General features: G+C 40.3%; 1 long non-coding RNA gene across 1 annotated transcript in view; it reads right to left on the bottom strand.

Annotated features, from left to right (window-relative positions):
• Positions 1 to 485: 485 nt before the first annotated feature.
• LOC139595308 (uncharacterized) overlaps positions 486 to 11066 on the bottom strand; it is a 69036-nt gene continuing 58455 nt past the window's right edge. The window contains exon 4 of the long non-coding RNA XR_011681001.1: positions 486 to 640. This is a non-coding gene — a long non-coding RNA (uncharacterized lncRNA). The remainder of the gene's footprint in view (positions 641 to 11066) is intronic.

Genomic DNA, 11066 nt, shown 5'->3' with positions numbered 1-11066 from the left:
GTATCCTGGGAAGTGAGGAAGGAAAGGAAGGATCTTAGACATGCCCTACACAGCCAAAGAAGTGAGCCTGATTCACTGCTTCTCTTGGGTCTGTATCCACAGAAGCCTAAACTCTTCCTTAGAAGACCCTACAGAAAGCAGCCAGCTATAGCCACAGAGCTACGGTGATACTAATTAATTGATTCTTATTGTAAAAGCAACACTGACCATCAGATTTACACAAGTTTATTTGGTCCAGCAAGAACTGTCTTGGAAATTAGTAACATAGTACTTGGGTTAGAAATGGGTAGCCAGCAAGGCACCTTGGTTGAGGGCTCAGAGGGGTTCCTCAAATATTTGGGAACACTCCAGTTCCAGGCTAATGACCATCTGGAGGCTGTTCCCAAAAGGTTTCAGGCCCAGGTCTCAGCTGGTGGTGTATAAAGGAAATTCTTTTCTTCACTCCACTAGGCAATTGGTATTCTGTGACATTGACTCACCTAGAAGTGTGTTGGAGGTGCAGTGTGGGTGCTGGTTACAGCTGGGTGCTCTTGTGATGGGAAATGGTGCAGTTTGCTTCATCCAGCCCCTTGGAGTCCAAGAGTGTGGCTTCTTCCTGAGGCTTGTGTGGTCTCAGCCCCAAATGCAGAGTGGGTTTTCACTAGCAAGAGATGAACCAAATGAGAATGACATGTCAGAGGGTTAAGACTTATTTCAGCAAAGCTGTATTGTACAGACTCCACAGACAGCTTTTCTTTTGCAGCTGTGAGCTGGAAAAATCAGAAAATGAGGAAAAAAACATCAGCCAGGCAACTAGTATAAACTGGCAGATTCAAACACAGTAATGGAGCAAAGCTATTGCTCTCATCCTGTCACACCCAGATACCCAGAAACTTCAATATAAACCTGATTGTAAACATGATTTTCAGTCATGGACCCCAGTTTCTAATCCTCCAGAAGAGCTAGGTGTCAATTCTCTGTATGCAGGTTGCTTCGTTCGAACTGCAGCACCAGAGGTTACCATGTCTATTTAGAAGTGGGTAACAAATATGAACTGATTTTCAGAAATGCTTGAGGTCCTGGTAATTTCAAAGCAAGCTGTAGATGTTCAGTATCTCTGGGGAAAAATAAAATTAAGAGACCCTCAGTTGTTTTCATGTGCCAAATATTAATTCTTGGAAGACTGACCACACACATGCTGGCTCACTTGTTTGACCTCACTGAGACCTGTTTTCTTCTTCTGGATTATACACATAATAATGATATCTCTCTTTATAATTTGTCTGAATAATGCTATGCAAATAGTAGATATGATTAATTACTGTCCACCTCACACATAAGGAATAGGCAAATTGGTAATTTAACCTTTTCTAAAGATTTTGGCTTTTGAACTGTTAATTTGACAAGTAAGTGAAAACCCCAAACACTTGCACTTACGTACCTTGTTAAAATCAAAGCCAAAGCCATACCTTACTGATATAAACAATATCTGCAAATAAACAGGCACTTCAGATTTTCTTGCATAAACAACTGGAAACAGGTCTGAGCAAATGGAGGCAAGTCCATACCTTCACCACCCAGTCCCTGGAGCCAGGGCAACACGGGACTGAGCAAGTTCTACCTGCCAGAGCCCTGCCTGCACCTCCCTTGCCTCAGGGTTTCTGTGTCTGTGCTCCAGGTCTGTCCTGATAGCGTTTGACTGTCATGTGGATTCAGATTAGGAAACAGGGACCTGCCCTTTTATTCCAGGCAACAGCTGAGGAGCGGTGCTGAAGCGAAGCCCCTCAGCCCCATCCTTGCCCAGGCTGTGTCCAGGCTGTGGCCATGCCTGCTCTCTCCCTCCCTGCCCGCTGTCCTCCTGGCCCGAGCACCCACCCCTGCTGCTCCCTGGCACCCCTCTCCCCTTCTCACAAAAGGATCAAAGGTGCAAAAAAAAAAAAAGGTCTCTTTATTATATTTCTTTATTCTGGATGGAAAATTATGATTTATTTGATTGCTTTGGGTAAGCAGAGGCCTGTGGGATCTTGCCCTACTGAGGTTTTTACCTCAGATGCTTTTACAGAGGGATTTGGCCATAGAACATGGCAGGCAGGGCACTGAGGGGTGGCAACACCTGACCAGGACACAGTAGGAACCATAGGTTCTTGGGAGCCAGTATGCTAATAGAACCTTACTATATTTGGTCAAGTTTCCAGTCTTCCTTCACTGTTGGTCAAGACCTTTTTCTTATAAGGTCATGTTCTAAGTTCACTTTTCTGATTGGGCCTGTGTCCAATACCTGGCTGTGTTTGCCCTGCCCCCGGGGTCTTTGGAACCGAGTCTCTGGCACTTGTTATTTTTGCTATTAAAGTTTTTTATTTTTTGTCTAGTTCCATTGTTCTCTTTCCTCTTTATTAGCCAGCTCTTCCCAGCAAAGCCAAAGCAGGGAGACCTCACAAGGCTTCAAAGCTCATAGAGGCCCCTTCATACTTCTGTGTCTATGGTGACCTAGCTTTAATCTTCATAGTGAATTGATAAATCTGTTTGGATGGAAAGCTTTCCTGGAAACTCTGCTCTTACAGGACAAGTGCCCAGCTGGGACTCACAAATGAACCAAGTATACCTGGAAAATTCACCCCAAAACTTCCTATAATCTAAAATGGAAACTGCTGAATGCTTTCAGCACATGCACATATCACCAGTCCTCACCATACACACAGGTGGCTGCCATTCTGCAGAGGCCTATGGAGGTGCAGTGTGAACAACCCTGACTCACCCAGAGAGCCCAACTTGGTCTGAAACAAACCTGCCTTGCCTGTGACACTGGCAGGGCTCAGGGTGAATGAACACACCACCTTGGCATCTGAGCCACACTGACCTGCCTTTGCTGAGGGGCATGGTAGCAAACACCAACAAAATTCACTGTGTGTCATAAAACCCCAGTAAACATGCTTGGGGGAGAAAGCAAAAGTGTAGCTCAATGTTGTAGCCAAAGAATTATGTATTATCTAAAGAAAAAAAACACAGGCAGAAAAGCCTCTTCACTGGCTTGCAAAAGAGATACTCATTGTCACCATCCTGTACACAGGTAAGATTCAAAACAAATGTGCTACCAGCTGACCAATTAGACACAGGCACTTAGAATGTTACTCCACTTAGCCTGTGCTTTTTAAGGCAAAGCATTAGGTCCTCTCCTTGTGTTCCTTAGCATAATGGGGCTTTGGTCTGTAACTGATATTCCTACAGCTGTTCAATAGTTGAGGCATTTAAGGGATATCAGAAAACTGACCAGTACAACAGTCTAGCTGGTTGTTACAGGACAAACTAAGGACAGGACAAAGAAAACAACTTTGAAAGAAAAGTAGAAGTAAAATGGTAGGATAGTTTTGCTGTGGCTACACACTAGATAATCTGAATGAAAAAAGAAAGCTTTTGAATAGTTGCTCAATTTTAAAAAGCAGATATTAATTACCACATTAGGGAAAGGGAGAATGATGGAATCTAGAATTACTTTTTCCAAGTAGTTTAACTTTAAAAAAAGCTAGTCTTTCTTTTGGGTAAATGCAGCAGTAAATAATCAAAACTTTATCATATTAATGCTGTAACTCTAAGCAAAAAGCCCCATATTATTTCAAGCCCACTTGTGCCTCTAATATACTTGAAATTATCCCAGCCATTGCATGATGATTGTTTGCTGAGATTTTTCATTTGATTAGTTTCTCTCTGATTTATCAATTTTCTATATTTATTTTTTGTAACACATTTTTAGTTTTTCTAAGGCCAAACGTTTTGTTTCCAGTGTCTTCTCTAACTAGCAATAGTTGAATGATATGACCAATTAAAAGCAGATTACACTGCATGGTATATTTCCATTATGTCTTCAGCCTGTGCCTAATAGCACTGTTTTTCTTTCTACAAAATATTTTGGTTTCCTTGAAGAAGTCCAGTGACAGAGTTGAAAAAACAAAGATTAAATTATCCAAACACAGATGCTCAAAAGCAAACATATAAGAACCCCAGTACAAGGATCCTTGGAAAAGTAATGCTTTAATTTGCTAGAGAACAAATATTAAGAATATCAGATTAGGGGACATGCTGAGCTTTGGTTTTTGAAGGAAGCCACTTCAAAACATCCTGTTTCTTAAAATGACTGATCTTATCTGTGAAACAGTATCATGCCTCATTTCATCATTTGGGAAGATGCCCCAGACCAATAGCAGTGATAGTCAGAGGATTTCAATTTCCAGCCTAAACATACTTAGAACCAGTGGACACAATCTGAACAGTCTGTTCCAGGGATTCCCCTAAGTGACAGGTTTTTCATAAGTAACTTCGGTCATGTAAAGGCCAATGGAGACATACATCCCTTTCATCCAGTCATCTTTGTGCCCACAATAATTCTCCAAATCTCTTCAAACAGATATTATACCCTCCACTCCAGCTTCCTACAGACTCACCTACAGGTACCTATTGCTTACTGCTTTTTCTTTCCTTGGATCCTCTGCTCTTGTGTCTGTATTTTTTTAGCTTTTTGTCTGTGTAACATACAGTGTTAGCAAATCCATCAGCCATGTGCAAGGGAAGGAAAGAATCCTCATCCTCCTTCCAGTCTTCACCAGAGCACTAGGCCTTCATCCTCATCTCCTAGAGGTGAACCTGCAGATGACATGGCACATGAGTAGAGGTCAGCCAGGGGGCAGACCTTCAACTCAACAGACTGACACTTGCCAAGCCTGACAGACAGCTAACTTTTCTGACTATCAACAGAAATTTCAGGCACTTGCAGTTAAAGAACATATTTTAAGGTGTTGGTTCAGGGAATTAATTTGAACGTATTTGAATAGATTTGATTGGAACTGAAAATAAATAACTCTACAAAAGATACCAAGAATCATAAGAAAAGCTTTAAATAAGTGGGCTGGACATTTTAAACAATCCAACAGGAATGAAGATTCTTAGAGCCAATGTGTGAGTCAGTGACAGAGCTGGTACTAAAACTTAGCTTTGCAACTCATGAATCCAGGGTCCTTCTAAGGCACTACAGTACTACAGCTACTACAGTAAAGCAGCTTATGTGTATTTTCAGTGTGAGAGAAGAGACTGGAAACTGTGCTGCTCACCTAACTCTCAGTTAACAGCCAGGTCAAAAGCCAGCAGGCCAAATTAGATAGATCAAATATCTATCTATGCTGATATTGCTAAAAGCATGTGAAATATAGAACTGCATTAACAGATTCTGTAGTGGACTAGACCTCTTGTTATCCAGGCAGCTCGAGTAGGTGTTCATTTATAATTATGTATCGGTGAATTTCCCAGTTGATGAAAAGCAATACTTATTTGAGCTCCTCAGCATTCTCTCAGTCTTGTCTTAGCTTGAAGAGAAAGAAAACCTCTCACTGATACATGAGAAAGCAGGAAAGCAGACCCAACAAAAAGCACAGCATTGCTTAATGAATTGGGAAAGGAATGAGAATATTTGTCTTGTAGCTTTTTGCATACAAGGTCCTTCCCCCAACATCATGTAGGGAGTGTGCACTTGGCTTGCTCTTCCAATTACCGTGTACCAAGTAAGCGAGGAATAGATCAAGCAAGAAGCTTGAAGGGTAATTTTTAATGTCTACTCTGAGGTTTCCAATAGGATCCATGTCCCTGTGTTTTGTCTAACTATAGGCTAAACTGCTACTTGTAAGCTAACTTTGTATAAATCAGATTTAAAGTAGCTTAATCCATTTACACTTGCAGCTGCTGCAGCTTTATTCAATGGGTTCATCCTTAAGGTAAGCTAATTGTACTTCTCTGGTTACCGACCTTCTCCAATACAGATACCCTGCAATAAAGTGAAGCACCATAAATCCAAAGTGATTGAATGCAGTGAACATATTCTTCACATACCTATGTTGTAAGGCACTTCTGCCTTAGGAAAAGAAAATAGAACTGAAAAATCCTTCACAATTCACTACAAATTAAAGAATTTCAATTATTCACTCATTTTAAGAATATGATCCACATGTGGTGGGTCAAATAAGTAGGGATTCCTTCTCAAAGGCTGTTATGGTATGAAAAATTACTTGATCACACCAAAGTGGCTTCTAAATGCAACTTTTTTACAGCAACCCATAGCCTTTCATGAGTTCTATAGGAATGCACTAACCCTCACCACAAACACAAGGCCTGAGAACGAGTGTAAAGATAAATTAATTAAGTAAATAAAGCTTTAAGCAGCTGATCCATTGAGCACAGGGGATTGTGGTTTCTCTGGAATCACTTACCCAAGCCATTGTCAGGAACAAAACTGTAAAGCAATATCACATAGCATGTGAATCAGCACCTTCAAACCTGCTCACCTTCACATTGACAGTGGTGTACAAAGGTGCTAGCCTGCAGCCAGAGCTCCTTAGTCTCTGCAGAAGAAATCATTCATTGCTTTTCTCATCAGAGATATCTGTCCCTTATAACATTCAGGCTCAAATTTCAGTTTCAGACATGCTAAAGCACAGAGTGGTGATGTGCTTGAATTTCTCCATCAACAATTTGCAGGAATAGAATCAATTATATGCCCCACCAACATTCTTTCCAGCAGGTGGGTGGGAGTAGAACCGCTCTTCTGGTTGTTTTCCATCCACAGAACAGAATGAGAACCCCAAGATATTCAGAATATTATAATATACTGCTACTCTATATTCATGATGTCCTGAAAAGGAGCGTACTTCCCAATTTGCAAGAAACCAACTCCTTGAAGGTTAAACATTATTCAAGGGAGGAAGGAGATAAGCCATCCTATAAAGGATGTCTGTAATTATTAATAAATACAATGAAGGAAAGTAAGACCATCCTGTTGGAAAGCAGTGTGAAAGGAAACAAGGAACCATTTCCTCCTAAAACCACACATTCACCATGCTGTTCACTCCCAGTCACTGAGAGTGTCATTATCAGTCACGTTATAAGGTGAGACTACTGAACTCCTACTGTTCCCAAGGGAACTCATGCAAAAACTTGATAGAAAACAAACTGAAGGCAAAGGTATTTGAAAAGTTGGAAGAGTTTCCAAAGATACATCTGCATTTTGGTACTTCTTTTCTTAGCAGTACTCATGACATAGACAACAGAAACCTATGTAAGCAAGGTAAGGCTACTTTACCAATTATTTCTGCAAGCAGTGACACAGAATTGAGCAGGAAATGCACTGAGAACTGGTAGGCAGAAAATCCATCTTCCTATGCAATGAGAGTGCTGCCTGACACAAACACTTCAAGAACCCCATGGATGCAGAGATTAAAATGCCCCAGAGACAGAAGGACACTGAATAACATAGGGTTTGGCAAATTCACCTCCTGAACATTGTTGGTTGCCAAGAAAATTCATTCTGACTCACAAGAAGCCATATGTATTGTTCCACAAAAGGATATGAACAAGTGTAGTACTGATGGCCCATAAAAGCAGTTAAAAAATACAGCAGCTTTAATGGATTTCTATCTGGTCTGAAGAATAATTCTGGTCTGCAGACCAGAAGCTCACTGAATGGCACTTGTCCAAAAAGACCTGGCGGGTGGCCTGCCTGGGAAAAAGAGAGCAAAAGGACGGAAGCGGAGGTGACCTGGTAATGTGTCAGCAAGGAGTGGCAGGCCTGAAAAAGACTTTATGGAGCCAAAATGGGATAGAGGCATATAATCAAAGCCTATTTTCCTACAACAGTTCTGCCCTGCAGAGCCCTTTTTCTTTTTTTTTTTTTTTTTTTAGGCCTGTGTGACAGGAACCCTGAGGAAACCCCACCTGACCTTCCCAGGACTGATGCTTAGTAATTGATAGTGCTGTTTACACAAGTGTCAGGATATTTCATTACAAAATTTGGTCCCTTAATTGTTAGATTTAGTTCTGAATTATTTCACTGAATGGTTGACTGAAGATCTGCACATTTGTCAAAAAGATTTACAAAGATTTACAAAGCAAAAAAATCCAAGCCATAGTACTGTGGATGTTCAGGCTCTCATCTGTTAAAAACACTTTTGGCTTTGCATATCTGTAAGATCTATCTTGGACAACAGCATGCTTCTCACATAGTCATTAGTCAAACTGCACAGCATGTCTGGGCAGTAACTAAGGTTTATAGTCCACTAAATGGATATGTCAGTCAGAAACTGAAAAAATCTGACTCACCTAAAGCAACAAAAAGGTGATAGCAAATAATTCAGATCTACACAATAATATTTTTCTACTTTGTTTGATGTTACTCTTTTAGGTTAACTAGCAGAACTCTTCAACTCTGTTTCCAAAAGTAACTCTCTTCACTCCATACCTGTAAGATCTTCCCATTCTACACTGACCAGGCTGGAAATAAGAGGCTTCCTGGTATTAAAAAACATACATTTCAAAAATTGTTTGCATGTCACAAATTTCCATGTCTCCACTACTTTCAAGCTTTTAAAAAAATTGTAAAATCACATCCAGTGAGGATGTGCCCCTTGCATCTGGTAACTTATCACTCCCTTAGGGTCCACATCCTAGCTGTTTATATATCTGTCTAAAAGGACTCAAGCATGCTAACAGTATTTGAAAGAGAGACACAAATTGACAAGACACACCATAAACAGCCCAGATCCACCAATAAAAAGCAGGGATAAAGGAGGTATCAACATCCCTTCAAAAGCTGAAACTGAGAAAAGGTTTAAGAGCCCTTTTTTCTTACTGTTATAGGCACCAAGGCAGGATTGCCCAGATTTGGAGCCCAGAAATACTGCTGTTCTCTGTAAGTAAAGGAGCTCAGTCTAATTTTTTGCTGAGAATTCACTATTGGTTTTAATGTCCCCACAAACTATTTGGCAGCAGCACAAAGGTTTCTTCAGACAGCTGTGGGATATTACTGAGCATTTCATGCTCCTAGCAATGCAGTAATTCCCTAACCACTGTATAATTAAGGGCTTTGTTGAGGTCTGGTGACATATTTGAGTACTTGCAGTGCTGCACCTTGTTTCATAGGTCAGACTGACATGCACCTAGAAAAAAGCCGAATTTCTAGCCAATATATTTTTCTGCAAAGATGGATTCTTCAGCAGTCTTTCACAGCTAGTAGAAGTGTAGTCCATCCCCAATCTACTCCACTTGTCCTCCCCTTGGAACATAACCATTCTCTGCATTTGCTTTTAGTCACCATTAAAGCCCCAGTGCTCAGAGAACTGACATGGCTTTCTCGAGGTCAGAGCAGCTAAACATTGAGCCTTTTGTTCTCATCACCCAATGAAAGGAGAACAAAATTCCTGAGTAGATGATTCTATCTTATTGGATCATAGTTTATAATTTCTTCCTTTGTTTCCTGTCATGGACTTCCCTGGGAAAGAAAAGAAGAAGCTTTCCCTGCCTGGTGTGTGATTTCCCTGCCCTTCTGCTGACAAGCCAGTTGGCTGGTGCTGACTGGTGATAATATTACACTCTATGCAAGAGGCAAAGGGGAAGTGACCTGTCAGCATTCAAATAATAAAACTTGCAACTGCCACATTTCACTGCTGATGACTTACTCATATTTGTCTTTTTAGAGCCTTTTCCACCCTGCAAAATCCTAAAAAAAAAAGGTGAAAATACATTGCAGAATTAAAGACTGATTCTGACAACCCTTTCTCATGCAGGTGCTTCATGAAAGTCTTCTGTAAAATCATGTGGATGACTCATACAAATGTGTGCAAAAGCAAGCACCGTTCTTCTAAGCTAAGTACATTTACTGAGAACAACATATCATTGACTGCAAGATGAGCAGTTACATCTCTTAAACAGGCATTCAGAGAGCTGATAAAAGCTTTAAACAACTTGAGTGGCAAACATGGACTTCAATTGCCTAACTTGTTTTAAGTTCCATTTCATGCTTCATGTCCCAGCAACATAAAGATATGAGAACTAATTGAGATGCTATCAGACTTCTGCATTTTTCCAGTTCAACACTATCTGTTCCTTTCATGTACAATATTTCAGATTTAAGGAATTCTGGCTCAAGCTGTGATATATGTAGAGAAAAAGAGAAAATGTTATCTCAAAGGATTTTATATGAGTTTCCAAAATCTCACATATAGAAAAAAAGCCACCTGTATTTAGACATTAGTATGTTAAATAAAATTCAGAAGATGGTATAATAGAGAAGTGATATCCCAGGCAAGTATGGGCATTCCAACCTGCTAGTATAGTAGAAACTACAGAATGATTTTTCTACAGTGACTAAAACCCCTTGAGGCTTAATGTAATTTAACCTGCTTTTCTTGAGGAAGTATGTTCAATGTAGGTTTTGGCAACATTTTATTTTTCACACATGATGAAATAACCAGCAAAACATCCTGCCCTTTCTCACACAGATGAAATAAACTCTATGATTTTCCATGAGAAAACTTAAAAACAAAAACAAAACCCACAGAATTAGCTCCGATTTGATCTCTGTTGAAAACATAGTTTTTGGTAGAATATACATTTCTATAGGACCTGAGTGGGGTTTTGCATATCCATTTTATCAGAAATTTTGGATGTTTTCCATAACCATTAGTGCCCCCATTGAATAGGGTGACTTAAATCCTTCAGTCACACACTATTCCATGTCTTTCTGGCATGTAACAGAGGTTGGTGAGGAAAGACACAGGGCTGAAACTCAGGGCATTCCCAGAAAACAGTCCTGATTGTCTCATGGTAAGACATCAAGAAAATCATTGTCAACCTGCTGCAAAATACGAGTCTGGATTTGGTTTATGCCTCACCTTTCTATCTATAGAAAGGGGACTTTTTAGAATAGAAAGTCTTCAGGGCAAGGAGGGTGACTTAGCAAATACTTGTAAATTTTCTGGCAGGCTGGAAGTCTGATTTCAGCACTGGCCTCCAGGCAAAACCTTTAAGGTAAGCAAGAGATAATAAACTTTGCTGCAACTTCCCTGTGAAGCACCTGGATGCTATCAGTGATCATTATCTGACTGCCTTGTCTATTTGATGGCTCTGCATTGCTTGCAGAGGGCTAAGAGTTACATCTCATGGTGTTTCATATATGTACCTGGAAAAAGGTAAGAAATTTCACATATTTGGTAACAAAACAGGTGTCAAAGGCCTCACATATTTTGGGTAGAACATTGCTACAGGACATGCAATTG

This window comes from Agelaius tricolor, unplaced genomic scaffold (genome assembly GCF_023055355.1).
Source record: "Agelaius tricolor isolate 1412-34295 unplaced genomic scaffold, bAgeTri1.0.p SCAF_13, whole genome shotgun sequence".
Lineage (NCBI taxonomy): Eukaryota > Metazoa > Chordata > Aves > Passeriformes > Icteridae > Agelaius > Agelaius tricolor.
The sequence above is the reverse complement of the archived record's forward strand: the minus strand, read 5'-3'. Positions and strand labels throughout refer to the sequence as shown.